The sequence below is a fragment of the Neofelis nebulosa genome, chromosome 13 (assembly GCF_028018385.1).
Source record: "Neofelis nebulosa isolate mNeoNeb1 chromosome 13, mNeoNeb1.pri, whole genome shotgun sequence".
NCBI classification, from domain to species: Eukaryota; Metazoa; Chordata; class Mammalia; order Carnivora; family Felidae; genus Neofelis; species Neofelis nebulosa.
In genome coordinates this window covers 24,581,712-24,597,600 of record NC_080794.1, presented here as the reverse complement: position 1 = coordinate 24,597,600, position 15,889 = coordinate 24,581,712, and the positions used below count along the sequence as shown (strand labels likewise).

Below are 15,889 nucleotides of genomic sequence, written 5' to 3'. Positions count from 1 at the left end.
ACTGTCATTATTTGCAAGTGTTATGATTGTGTTCCTAGAAATACAAAAATAATCTAGTGATAATTAATTCACTTTAGCAAGGTTGCTAGATACAACATCAATATAAAATGTATTTCTATACATGAGCAACAAACATTTAAAAAACAAAAGTCAAAATAATATGCCATTTATTATATTATCAAAATTTAAGTAATTAGGAATAATTATAGCCTAAGATTTGTAAGGCGTATATGGCAAAAGACTACGAAATTTTAATAAAGAAAGTTAAAGGAGACCTAAACAAGTACAGAGACTAAGCACATGGATTTGGGGTCTCTCTATTATTAAATAACAGTTCTCCACAAATATATCTACAATTTCAATGCAATTGAATAAAAATCTCAATAGGTCTGAAGAAATAAAAACAAGCCAATTCTAAAATAAATATATATATATATATATATACAATACAAAAAAAAAAAAAAAAAACCAAGACTAGAATACACAAGAAACAATTATAGTAAGGACCTTGGCTCTACCAAAAATAAAGATATTAAAGTACAGCACTTAAAAGAAGGTAGTGGAGAAAGAATGAAATCTGGTCATTTGTAGCAATGTGGATGGAACTGGAGAGTGTTATGCTAAGTGAAATAAGTCAGAGAAAGACAGATAACATATGTTTTCACTCATATGCGGATCCTAAGAAACTTAACAGAAAACCATGGGGGAGGGGAAGGGGGAAAAAAAAGTTACAGAGAGGGAAGGAGGCAAACCATAAGAGACTTTTAAATACTGAGAACAAACAGGGTTGATGGGAGGTACAGGGGAGGGGAAAGTGGGTGATGGACATTGAGGAAGGTACCTGTTGGGATGAGCACTGGCTGTTGTATGGAAATCAATTTGACAATACATTATATTTTAAAAAACAAAAATAAATAAATAAAATAAAAGAAGGTAGTGGTGCAAGGACAGGCCAATAGACAAATCAAATAAAATATGTGTGCTCCAGAAACTGACCTACACGTATATGGGTACTTGACTTATGACAAGTCATAATAATAAGGTAGAGTAGTTAGAAGTGGGTGGTCTTTTCAGTACATAATGACAGGAATGTTGAGCATCCTTTTGGGGAAAAATGATATTGGAACACTTACTATGCAACGAAATCAAAATCAATTCCACCTAGCTCATGGCACTGAATAGGAAAGGCAAAATAATAAACCCTTTTAGAAGATAATATAGGTGAATATTTTCAGAACTTCAGGGTAAGGATATAGTCCCAAACAAAACACACAAAAAAATATAAGGCTAATATTAATAAAAATATTAATAAATTTGACAAAATTTAAACTAAATACTTCTGTTCATGAAATTACACCACCAAAATAAACAATGACACTCCAGGAGTAATGAATGCCCTTTGTATCTAGATTGTAATCTCATTATACTATTTCTCCAAAAAGAGAACCAGAGCACCTTTTAGTGATGGCAGTTCCAAATCTGTAACACCAAATGTACAGGATGAATCAGAGATATCTTGTCCAGCCTGAAAGCAAGAAAGTTATCAATGGCTACTAGTATCATACTGAAAGAACACAGGAGCCAATCAGAAGGGGCTCATACTGACCAAAGATGGGACAACTTAAGCATCTAAAAAAATAATGGCTCCAATGAATTGAAGTATATCAAATATATACAAATCCATTTTTCATAATGATAGTCCAAAAATAAAAACTCAATTATCACTTTTAGAAGTTGCTACAGCAAGAAATCCTTATCCTAAAAATGATAAAAGGAAAGAATCAAGTTTTTATACTGCTTTCCCTGTACATTGCACTGCAGGTTAACAAAATAAATGACTAAGGAAATGTCTTCTTTATAAAAGAATCACAGGTAGTAAATTCAAGATTGATAGCATTAGAAAATCAGTTTACATCCCCCTAATGAAATAATTCATTTACGCAACATTAGTGGTTCAGAAATACTAACTGAAAGGTTGAAGGAGAACTTTTTAATGGAAAGATCATGTTGGTACTATCTCAACTCAAATCTAAGAATTACTATGAGTGGGAAAAACTGGCATTATGTGCCTCCAGACATGATGGAGAGGAACTATATAGCATTACACATATATACTGACAACAGAGATTTGGAAATTGACATTAAAGAGGATTACCACTTATGACAGCAACAAAAATAACAAATACTTATGGTGACCTTGGGTTAAGCAAAGATTTCTTAGATATGATGCCAAAAACAATTCATAACAAATTCATAAATTGGACTTCAACAAAATTTAAAACTTTTGTTCTGTAAAAATACACCATTTTTCTTTAAATGAAAGAATGAAAATTAAATAAAAGAATGAGAATGAAAAGGCAAGCGACATACTGGGAAAAATCTTTGCAAAGCATATATCTGATAAAAGACTTGTATCCAGATTATATAAAGAACACTCAAAGCTCAGTTATAAGAGAAAAAAACAAGACAATTAAAAATTAGGTAAAAGATTTAATCAGATATTTCACCAAAGAAGATATATAAAGGGCACATGAAAATGAGTTCAATATCATTGGTCATTAGGGAAATGCAAATTAAAAGCACAATGAGGTACACTAGAATGGCTAAAATTTAAAAGACAGACTTTATGAGTGTGGGTGGGATGTAGAAAACTGAAACTTTCCTACACTGCTGGTCTGCATGTAAAATGGCACAACCACATTGAAAAACATTTTGGCAGTTTCTTTAAAAGTTAAACATATACCGCTTCTGCCAATGTGTTATTCTGGTGGTGGTGGTGGATCACCCTTTGCCTGGCAAAATGGACACTGAGGCCATGAGCAGATACACCAACCCAATGAACTTTGGTTGTCCTCTCCCATCTGACTGTGGTGCTGTTGACCATTGGCAAGTTCTTCACTGCCTGGTTCTTCATTTATGAGGTTACCTCCACTAAGTACATTTATCTACAAACAGCTTCTCAGCTACTTGGTGGCCTTGCTTTTCATGGGCTTTGGAGTCCTCTTCCTGTTGCTCTGGGTTGTCATCTATGTATGGGCTCCCAATGGTTCCAACCAGGTGGCTTCACTGAATATCTGCTTTTGCAAATTAATTTTTTTACTATTGCTGGAAGTGTCCCATTTGCTGCTCACAATAAAGGCAGATGTGTGACCAAAAAAAAAAAAAAAAAAAGTTAAACTATACCTATAATATTATCCAGTCATTTAATTCCTAGGTATTTACCCAAGAGAAAGGGAGATACATGTCCACACAAAGACTTGCACATGAAGCATATGGCTTTATTTTTAATAGCCAAAAAGTGGAAACAACTCAAATGTCTATCAGCAGATGAATAGATAAATTGTGGTATATCCATACAATGGAAGGCTCAGCAATAACAGGGCAGGAACTAGTGATATAACAACATGAATGAATCTTAAATTACTTATGCTGAATGAAAGAGTATACACTGTGTGATTCCATTTACATAAAATTCTAGAAAATTCAAACTCATTTATAGAGATACATAGAAGATCAGTGGTCACGTAGGAAGAGTAAAATGGAGGGATTAACAAGGGTCATAAGGCTGGTCACAGGCCCATTGCATGGTGTCAGAGCACCAGTAAAATGATGACAGCGTAAAAGTGGGAGAGGAACGAGCAGCAGTGATGGGATTGCATAAAAGAAATTGATCAATTGGGTAAATATGTTAAGGATAATGGAATCAGTTTCCTGTTGGGAAAAAGGGAGTAAATGTGTGGAAAGAAGGAAAACTAGAATGAACCTTCTGGTGCTAAAATAAAATTAGAGTTGTCACTGTAGATTCATATTTTTCAACACATAGATTGATAGGTAAATATAGATGTAAATGTGTATTGTTATATGTGAACATATTTTATTTTATTATTTTATTTTGTTTATTTAAATCCAAATTAGTTAACATATAGTATAATAATGGTTTTAGGAGTAGAATTTAGTGATTTATCACTTACATATAACAGTGCTTATCCCAAGTGCCCTTCTTAATGTCCATCACCCATTTAACCCATCCCCCCATCTAACACCCCTCCAGCAACCATCAGTTTGTTCTCTGTATTTAAGAGTCTCTTAGGGTTTCTCTCTCTGTTTTATGATATGTTAAATAAGCCAGTCAGAGAAAGACAAATATCATATGATTTCACTCATATGTAGAATTTAAGAAACTAAACAGATGAACATAGGGGAAGGGAAGGGAAGGGAAAATAAGATAAAAACAGAGAATGAATATTATATATATATGATATATATGCATATATACATACATATATACATATAAATGTATACATACACATACATATATTCTCTAGCTATGTCCGCTAAGAGAACATGTGAGCAGTAATACCTTCAAAAGCAATAAGCACATCTAGTATCCAGATCTTATTCTCTAAATCCACTAAGTGGAATCTTGGAATTAAATTTCTTGGAGAAATAGTCAGTTTCAAGATAAGGTCAGGAAAAGTAGAACATGATCCTGGAATATTCTTTCTTTTTGTGCCAGAAAATAAGGAATGGCTTAAAGAATGATGGTGATATGTCAAAATGGCAAAGACGTCTTGAAGGGACTATCCCACACGTCTGGGATGATTTAAGCATCACAGTAAATCATATGTTAAAGCACTATAATCCTTTGAATAAAATTGGAAACCATGACTCAACATAAATTTAAAAATTAATAAGCTGAGTTTCATAAGATATTTAAATGAGGTACTTCAATATCATCAAAGAATCTCCCCACAAAATATCTGTTAATTATAAAGGACAAAAGAGTAAATTTGCAGCTGAGAAGGCTAGCAAACTTAACTACCTTAATCAAGTGATCAAAACTAACAACATCAATAACAGAACAAATAGAAATTATATGCCACCTGGTAGAATGCAATGAAAAGAACATAACATCACTTTTTTTTTAATTTTTAAAAAATCTTTATTTATTTTTGAGAGAGAGAGAGACAGAGTGTGAGCAGGGGAGGGGCAGAGGGAGAGGAAGACACAGAATCCGAAGCAGGCTGCAGGCTCTGAGTTGTCAGCACTGAGCTCAATGTGGGGCTTGAACCCACTAACGGGGAGATCATGACCTGAGCTGATGTCGGACGCTTAACCAACTGAGCCACCCAGGCGCCCCGTGAACATAACATCACTTTTATAATTTTCTTGGCAAAGATGTATAAAGTAAATCTAATCAAGAGTAAATATCAGATAAGCTTAAATGGAGCGACATTTTACAAAATAATTGACCTATAATCTGCAAAAGCTTCATGGTTATGACTGTCAAAGAAAATTGGAGGAACTGTTTTGAATTGAATTGAAGAAGCCTCAAGAGTGTGTGATTCTGAACTGGAGGTTTTGAATTTTAGAATTGCAAATTAGGGAGTAGGTATAAAAGACAGTATTGAGACAATGTGCAAAACTTGAATGGAATCTAAGGATTAGATGGAATGGTACCAATGCTAATTTCCTGCTTTTGATAGTTGTATTGAGGTTATACAATAGAATGTTCTTGTTTATAAGAAACACATACTAATCTACTCCTGAAATCACTGGTTCACTATATGCTAACTAATTTGGATGTAAATTTTTAAAAATAAAAAATAAAATTAAAAAAAATAAATTTTTAAAGAAAAAAAAAAGAAACACATACTAAAGTATCCCAGAAGTAAGGGGCATTATGGAGAATTATATGGGACATATTAGCAGTTTATTCTCGTATAGTGTAAAAAAATTATGTACCATATTTTCAACTTTTCTATAAATTTATTTCAGAGAAATTTTATTTTTTTTAACGTTTATTTATTTTTGAGACAGAGAGAGACAGAGCATGAACAGGGGAGGGGCAAGAGAGAGGGAGACACAGAATCTGAAACGGGCCCCAGGCTCTGAGCTGTCAGCACAGAGCCCGACGCAGGGCTCGAACTCACGGACCGTGAGATCATGACCTGAGCCGAAGTCGGACGCTTAACCAACTGAGCCACCCAGGCGCCCCAATTTCAGAGAAATTTTAAATGGAAAATTAAAGTCAGGCACTATATGTATGTATGTGTATATATATATGTATATTTATATTATATACATATATTATATATATGTATATAATATAAATATATATATTGTGGGTGTGATTTAATTTATCTAAAGTTAAAAAACAGACAAAACTATTTGTTTAGGGATGTGTAATTTGGTGGCAAAACTAAAATGAAAACGAAGGAAATTAATACATAAAAGTTAGGTCAGTGGTTACCACTAATGGCATGGGAGAGGATGATGATTGAGAAGGGAAATGCTTGGAGCTTCTTGGGTGCTGGGAATCTTGTACTATTTGACCTAGGTGATAGTTAAACACACGTTCATTTTACAAATATTCATTAAATTGTACACTTATGTTTTATGCACTTTCCTGTAAGTTTGTTGTATTTCATAGTATAAAATTGTGAAAAGGAATTTTAAGAAAGAAAACAAAATGAGACAATCACTTATCTTCAAATTTTAGATTTTTTCAGATTTTAGAAATATGGTGGATATGATATATTTTCTATAACTCCCCAAGTGGATCACTTGCTATAATCACTATAATCAAACACATCAAAATTTCTTCAGCAAAGCATCTAAATAATCACACCAGGTAGCATAAGTAAGAACTATAAGTAGCCAGATATGTTCAAATCAGATGTTGCTGTCAAATGAATTTTCTGCCAATGTAAAATTTTGTTTTATTTTGTTTTGGTTTTGGTCTTCAGAGCTTTTTGAATTTTGAAATTGTAAATTAAGGATTGTAGATGTTTATTAACTTTATAAAATGTACAGAAAAGGAATAGAAATCATCATATGCTATGCAGTTTAGCTATGAAAAGCACTTATATACTAAATGACATGCATAAACAGTGAAAATCATTCAACTGAAAACAATGGTATAACCATATTGCAAGATTGTACTGGGAAGTACACATTAATAATATAACTTTTATTTCCTGAAAATTGCTAGTCTGTATATATGTAAAGAGAGATAAATCCCTACATAGATACCGCCTAAAACTGAAAAAAGAGGCAGCAATACAGGCATTATTTAGCAACATAGAGTTAAACACCAAGACATTCTAAAAAAGGTAAAAATGATTGTTTCTACATTCTGGAAAATGGGAGAGTGATAAGAGAGAATCATAACTCTGTTACTTTTCATAAGCCTCAACAGTTTTATTTGGCTCTTTAAATTGTGTGGAAGAAATATGTAAACCTTTTTAAAAAAGTAATTGTTAAGTACCTAGTATATTCAGGATACTGTACATAAGTAAGATATAAAAACCATTCTCAAAGTATTCTATTTCGGGTCAGCCATGTATCCATAAATAAAATGACCAGGACTACCAAATGTATATGATAACAGTCATTGGAGGTTTAGCCAACAGCAATTCAGAAGAGGGCAGAGAATGATTATTAAAGGAGTATGCCTGAGCTGAGACTTAAAAATGGGTAGAATCAATGTTTGTGCTCATGTTACACCCTTGCTAACAAAAGGGCTTTCACTCTGGTCTGAGATTTGGATATCTGAAATGAAGACTTGGGGAAATGATATTGTTGATGGGGTCTTCAATTGGCAAAGAAATGGAAATGCCATTAAATAAAAGCCAAAGGGAAGGCAAAGAATCACAACAAAACAAAAGTATATCTTTCTAACATTAATTCCAGAAATAGGTGGTTTCCACTTCATTCTACTAGAGCAGTGGTTCTCAACTGGGGGCTATTTTGTTGCCTTGAGTATATCTGACAATGTCTAAAGATGTTTTTCAGTGGAGAAGTGCTACTGGCAAAGTGGGTAAAGGCCAGAGATGCTACTAAACATCCTACAATGCACAGACAGCACACACAACAGAGAATAATCCCATGCAAAATGCCTGCAATGCTGAGATTGAGAAACTTTGTCCTAGATCATCCAATCCTGTTCCCTGTGCAGAGGTGGCCTTAGGAAGGGGGGAACAGGAATTGGCACAGGTATTATATCTTAAAAGATTCCAGGAAAACCTCCTAAGCACACTTGTCTCCACGGGTTGATTACTGGTACTCTAAAGTTTACCATTAAAAGTATCCCTTTGGGTTAAAATATTGCATATCTGGAAGTTCCCAATTAAAAGGAAGAAGTAACCCACTAAAGCAGCAATATCAAATGAGTTTCATCTTAACACTGAATCTGACCAACTGGAAGGGGTTACCAAGAATACTATGTTAAAAAGATTCTGAAGACTCATTTGGGTTCTGTATAGGAAAGGACCATGGCTGACTCATGATATGTAAACAGACACAGGAGAATGAGTGGGGACATGTCCTACATGTTTGCCTTTAACATCTTCTATTGAGTTCAATTATCAGGTCTGTTTTTCAGCTTTGTAGGGAATCATTGGAGAAATAAAATTCTTGACTGCAAAATTAAAGACGAGTATGGTAGATTAAAGACTCTAGAAAGATGTTCATGCCCTAATTTCCAGAACCTGTGAATAAGTTACGTTACACAGCAAGAGAGAGTGAAGACGAAAGAAGGAATTAAGGCTGACCTCAAAACAGGGAAATTATCCTGGGTTATTCAGGTGGGCCCAAAGTGATCACAGACATAAAAATTGAAAGTAAAAGGAGGAAAGTAAGAGTCAGAGTGAAATATGATGACAAAAACAAAGTCAGAGAGATATATAAGAGAAAGCCCCCACCAGCCACTGCTGGCTTTGAAGATGGAAGGGCCATGAGGAAAGCACGGAAAAAGCAAGAAAATGGATTCTCTCCTAAAATCTCCAGGAAGGAATGCAGCCCTGCTGACACCCTGATTTTAACCCAATGACACCATTTCAGATTTCTGACCTTCAGGACTGTCTGATAATAAATTTGTGCTGTTTTAAGCCCTAAGATTGTGGTAACTTGTTGAAACAACAGTAAACTAATGTAGTGGGGAAGCAAAAAAATTGGGGAGAATTATCATTAGCAATATTGGGCCAAATAGGGAAAACCAAAGTAGGGCTTCAATGTGGTGAACTTTGAGCCTCTAGAGGGTAGCAGTATAGTTCTGAGAACTGGCAGATAGACCCCAAGGGGAAAGGGTCCTGAGCGAAAACAGTTTATGACAAACCTGACTTGTTAATTGTGTTCCTAAATGCAAGGTCCCCAGGGAAAGATGGGAGTAGAGCAGGTTTTCCTTGTAGAGTCTGGCAGGTAGATTCCTGAAGGAGGAGTAGAGACTTGCTGAATAGCCCAAGGGAATCAGGTCACTTTATTTTTCCCAACAGGCACTCTAGTTTCCCTAACATAAGCCTGGCCAGCATCTTACCTGAGTTAACATGAGGGACAGCCTTCCCAACCAGCTCACGAGTTACAAATCTGGGACATTTTTGAGGTTTGACTCGAAGTTATTCCTGCAATCCTTGAATAATTGCCATCTCCACTCAAGCCCAATGCATGTTTTATTTGTGTAAAAACTCTTAGCCAGAGTCCTTTATTACTTTCAGTTATATGACTGATTACCTTAAACCACACTAGCAGTAGCACAAAGGATCAAAAACAGAAAAATCTGCTTACGCAGTCTTTGGACCTGAGAACCAAGTGGAAACATTAATACCTTAAAGCTGAAAGCAGTTACTGGATAAAACTCCTAAGGAACCTTGAACAACCTATTCAACCAAAACAACATCCTGTCCCACAAATGTTTCAATTCACGTTGTGAAATAAAACAGACATTATGTTTTTACCCTTAGAACATAAAACATGGTATTGACCTTCCAGTGCCATGAAAGAGATATACAATTTCAGAAAGTAGAATAGGTCTACAGTTTTGTTGGAAAACAGTTATGGCTTCATGTTTGTTTTTTTCAGGTTGAACCTATTGCCAGATAATTATTTCAAAATGAATCTCTTTCCCAATCCTCTGAAAAAGAATGCTTGGCATGTTTTGATTGGTCAGTGTGCCATCATGCATTTTATGAGCTCTTCACTTAATCTGATGTTAATGTATGCTTTTTAGGTAAAGGAGAAAGACTATGCCCAGAGGTTATAGTAGTAACACCTGAATTACTCAACACATATTTACTTGGTTTAATATGCCAGAGAAAGGAAGGCAACTCTGTCTTTTTTTTTGTAAATCATATTCTTCTATAAAGCCTTCCCTGACTAGCTTGAAAAGCACCATGCACTTCTCCATCATAATTCTCACTGCATATATTCAATGTCTGAATGAGTAATAACCTATTCAATGTCTTCCCTGTTATATATTGTAAGTTCCAAGAGAGTAAAGACCATGTTGGTTTTATTCTATGTCCTACTTCTATTGCCTAATACTATGCTTTTACAGTAAATTTTATTTGAACTTATTCTGTTAATAAATGAACAAGCAATTACTTCCTTCCCTAAGAGCTGAGAAGTTTAATCCCAAGACATCTAGGTGCTCTCAAAATAGCTCTTTCTAGACAAATATAAATGACATGGAAATTTTCTCAATATAGTGTTTTTTGAGGAAACATTTTACTTATTCTGCCACACTATGAAAACACTCTGGCAATCTCTTCAGCACATTTACATTTAGTGTGTATTTGGTATTTCTTCTTTTCTAACTTTTTATTATGCTTATATCTTATCAAATCATATTGTTTATGTCTTTACTTTGCATGCTCTTAGACTCCCTCTCTGCCTGCTCTAGTTTTTGGATACATCAAGTAAAGCACTTTAGCTATCCTACTTCAGGTTCAATGTTAAATACTGGCCTTAGCCCATCCCAGCCCCTCAAGAAAAGTAGGTGAATTTACAAGGGGATGACTTACTGGTTTATGTTTTCAGGTTTCAAGAAATACAGCCTCCAGAAGAAAGGTGGGTCTAAGCAGAATTATATCTGTGCTCAAATTTGTTGTTCATTTTGTACCATTTCAACTCTTTCCTTCCTCCAGTCTTCAAAAAATGTGGATTTTGGTAACTGTCAACCTTGCCTCTTACTGCAAAAAAAAATGTTTTGCCATTTAGTGACAGGAATATAGTCTGTTAAAAAATGCTCAAGTGGTGCCAAAAGCATTATTGTGTGAGAGTTCTCAACTTTGCCCCTCTGTGACTATGTGCTTACCTCCTGGCATTGGAAGATAATAGCCTGAGGATATTTATTTTTTAATCTTAAAAAGAGAAAAAAAAAACCTTCTTTGTTGTGGGGTGGGGGGAGCCATGGGGGAGGCAGGGCGTGGAGACCAGAACTCTGAGTGTATATAGGGATGATAAACAGATTTGGTGGGCTGAGAGAGTCTTTGGAAAGAACTTTAGAGTGGGTAGGGAATGGGACGAGTGATGAAGTAATTTTAAGGAGTTCTCCTAGATATTATTTTGTCATTCTTTGAGAGTCTTGGCAAATATTCGAATTATCTTCTGATTAGTCTCTATTGTCAAACTTGTATTTATTTGAATGTGATGCATCATACAGACTGTATCAAATGGGGCCCAATGTTTAAATGGGATCTTTCTCCCTTGTTCCCCTCATCTCTAATTATAGGGAAACCACTATAAGTGGGACACAACCAATCAGAATTTTCTAAGCTAATTTAACCTTTATTTTCCCAGAGGACTCATAGGAGACACAAATAAGTGAAAGAGAGTTATTCTGTTAGAACAAGAAATTCTGTTAGAACACACATACACACAACTGTTGGAGGATAGATACATTTCAATCTTTAATACTTTCTCCATCTACAGCTCTAATCTATAAAAGATGAGCACTCAGCTCAAGCTCAGAATGATGACCCTGAGATACTATTAAAATCTCACTTTTTGTACATACTAAAGAAAGAAAAATAACCAGAAGAGATTTTGACATAAGACACAATCCTTTCTAGCCCTGAGCATTGTACTTAAGGGCAGTTTGCTGCACACCTGTTTGGCAACCTTAAAGACACAAACAATTCAAAAAGGGATCAGTGACTTGTGACCATATAGATGAGAATGAAATCCCACCTTAACACACCAATAATTTTTGTTCTGTTTCTTCTTTTCAAAAGATGGGACAATATGAGCAGCACCTCAAAGAAACACACTGGAACCTCTATGTCCTGAGGAAACTCTAAACCACTGAAGGGCAAAACCAGTAAACCTTTCTCTTTCCCACTGGAAACTTTTCCTCAAAATGACAAATTTCTACCAGTTTTATTTATACTTCCTGAACAAGGACAAAGAATCAGTCCCTCACACTCGCACAGCATTTATAGGCATTACTGTGGCCAGCTTTTTTGGCCTCCTTTCAATTCTGTTGAGAAGAAAACCCTGAATTCCAACCTCTGTTGATGGCTCTCATCCCAGGCCACACAATTGGCAAAACTCTGAGTCCCGAGACCTCCCAAAAAGATGCTTAGGAATCTGAAATAGGTACCCACTGCTTATTTTAGCAATAGAGATTTGTGTTTCATTTGCCACTGTTACTTAAACAATTCTTTAGACATGACTTTCAAGTCCCTCACTTGATCTTTTTTCCATTGACATATTTACCCCAATTCTCTCCTCCTCTTCTCAGGCTTTCACTCTTGACATCTCTGCTAGTACTGATATCAACACCATGGTTGTGTTTAGTCTCCCCCTAGTGCCAGGCTCACTGATGTGGTGAGTGGAGTTCTGGAAAGTGGAGCCGAGGGGGTTGAGTCATCAGTCAGCATCTCCTGTCTCCCTGGATCTGACCACAATGACAGAGGCTCATCTCACTCAAGTGTCACTGGGAGGCCACAGCCAGAAGGAGGTGGAGGACTTCTCCCATTGGACTGGAACCACTTTAAGAAAGGATACATTTTTGGCACAGCAATGGAGAGATGTTAGTACAGAAATATCAGTGCAGCTTCCACTCCCTGTTGTCCTTCAGGCCACAGCTTAAATGTGACTTTTTTTTTTAATGTTTATTTGCTTGTTTGTTGTTTTTATTTATTTTGAGAGAAGGAGAGTGTGCACAAGCAGGGGAGGGACAGAGAGAGAAAGAGGAGATGAATCCATGCTGAGCATAGAGCCCAACGTGGGGCTCAATCCCAAGACCATGAGATCATGACCTGAGCTGAAATCAAAAGTTGGATGCTTAACCAACTGAGCCACCCAGGCACCCCTAAATGTGCCTGTTTCTAAATGCATAAACCATTTTAGAAAGCAACTAAATCTAAACATATATATATATATATATATATATATATATATATATATATATATGCCTATTCTGTGACCCAATGTTTCCACTTCTGACTACATATGTCTAGGTATATATATAATATGTTCACATTATATATTCAGGTTATATACCATATATTCAATAAATTATATATGCATATAAGTAATATAAATTTTTTCATGTGTTCACCAAAAGATATGCATAAAAATGTTCAGAACAGCACTATTTATAATACTAAAGACAAGAACTACCTAAGTATCCATCAATAGTTTAATGGATAAATTGTGATTCTGTTACATCAATAGAATATCAAAATATTCTTTGATAGAATACTATAAAGGACTGAGAATTTTAAAAACTATAAATATATACAATTAGGATGAATACTACCAAATATAATAAAAAAGAAAGCATATCAAAAATAGTAAATACTGTGTGGCTTCATAAGTTAAAAAGTAGGCAAAATTTATACTCTTAAAAGTTAGGATAGAGGTTACCACTGGGGGTTATGACTGGAAAGGAGTACAAGGGGGTCTTCTGTAGCACTAGTAATTTTAGATTTTTTATCTAGGTGTTGCTTACCCTGATGCGTTTAAGTGGTGAAGGAGTTATCAACTTTTCTCTTTGTATGTGATACTTCAATTAAAATTTTTTTTAGGGGAACTACTGGGACCTCATCAAAATAAAAACCTTCTACACAGCAAAGGAAACAATCAGCAAAACTAAAAGGCAACCAACAGAATGGGAGAAGATATTTGCAAATGACATACCAGATAAAGGGTTAGTATCCAAAATCTATAAGGAACTTATCAAACTCAACACCCAAAAAACAAATAATCCACTGAAGAAATGGGCGAAAGACATGAAGAGATACTTCTCCAAAGAAGACATCCAGATGGCCAACCGACACATGAAAAAATGCTCAACATCACTCATCATCAGGGAAATACAAATCAAAACCACAATGAGATACCACCTAAACCTGTCAGAATGGCTAACATTCACAACTCAGGCAACAACAGATGTTGGTGAGGATGCGGAGAAAGAGGATCTCTTTTGCATTGTTGATGGGAATGCAAGGTGGTGCAGCCACTCTGGAAAACAGTATGGAGGTTGCTCAAAAAATTAAAAATAGAACTACCCTATGACCCAGCAATTGCACTACTAGGCATTTATCCATGGGATACAGGTGTGCTGTTTCGAAGGGACACATGCACCCCCATGTTTATAGCAGCACTATCAACAATAGCCAAAGTATGGAAAGAGCCCAAATGTCCATCTATGGATGAATGGATAAAGAAGATGTAGTATATATATACAATGGAGTATTACTTGGCAATCAAAAAGAATGAAACCTTGCCATTTGCAACTATGTGGATGGAACTGGAGGGTATTATGCTAAGTGAAATTAGTCAATCAGAGAAAGACAAAAATCATATGGCTTCACTCATGAGGACTTTAAGATACAAAACAGATGAACATAAAGGGAGGGAAACAAAAATAAAAAAAAAAAACAGGGAGGGGGACAAAACAGAAGAGACTCACAAATATGGAGAACAAAATGAGGGTTACTGGAGGGGTTGTGGGAGGGGGGATGGGCTAAATGGATAGGGGGATTAAGAAATCTACTGAAATCATTGTTGCACTATATGCTAACTAATTTGGATGTAAATTTTAAAAAATAGAAAATAAAACAAGTTAAAATTAAAAAAAAATTTTAAAGCCATCTTCTCACACACGCTATGACATGGATGAAACTTGAAGACATGCTGAGTGAAATAAGCCACTCACAGAAGGACAAATATTATATGATTTCACTTCTATGAGGTACCTAGAATTGGCAAATTCATAGTAACAGAAAGTAGAATAGCAGTTACCAGAGGCTGAAGGGATGGAGAAATGGGGAGTTATTTTTTTTAATGGGCATAGAGTTTTGTTTGTGATGGTTCTCTGAGGCTCAGACTCCTCAGGAATTAGCTTTAGGGAAAAACCAACAGACAAGTCACTGAGGCCAGAGAAGTGGTAGCTAAGGAAGGGGAGGATTTAGAACGGTCACTGGAGGACGAAAGACAATGAATATCAGCTGGAAACTGTAACTTCTTCACTAGGAATGGAGGCTCATTAGAACCCTGGAGGAGCTGCTACCAAGAAGCATGAAGGGTGGACTGTGGCAGCCATGGATGCTGACTGCTCAGAACTCCCTTCAAGAAAGAACTTGCCAGCAGCTTCAGCTATTAATGCTTTCAGGATCTGCCTTAACTTTCAAGTTGAAGCCACATTCTTCTAAGCCATTCCCGGCCAATGACAACACAACAGAGACACTAGTGCCTCACCATTAATGCATACTCTAAAAAGCAATCTTTGCTTTAGACGTCCCCACCAGGTTGGCTGATGTTTTGTCAGATCTGAGGCTCTCCCTATCCATTCCTGTTTTCCATTTCTCTTCCTTTGCAGGTGTCAGAGCTGTATCATATTCTGAAGGCTCTCCCTGCCAAATCCCACTTCTTTCCCCTTTTGCCTGTCACAGATAGTATCTCCCAATAAACCTCTTGCACTTCCAACTTTGTCTCAGGGTCTGCTTACTCTAGAACCCAACTGACACAAATGGTTTTGAGTACAAACTCCAAATTTAATGCCACAAGGGCAAACACAAAAATTATAAGCATTCATTCAGGAAAGGAAAACTTATTTACAAGCATCAAAAACTCTATGTGGTGGGCTCCAGGTATGTTTTTT

The 15,889-nt window shown here is 35.8% G+C and overlaps 1 pseudogene; it reads left to right on the top strand.

Annotated features, from left to right (window-relative positions):
* Positions 1–2,800: 2,800 nt before the first annotated feature.
* LOC131492414 (transmembrane protein 258-like) lies at positions 2,801–15,492 on the top strand (annotated as a pseudogene).
* The last annotated feature ends 397 nt before the right edge of the window (positions 15,493–15,889 follow it).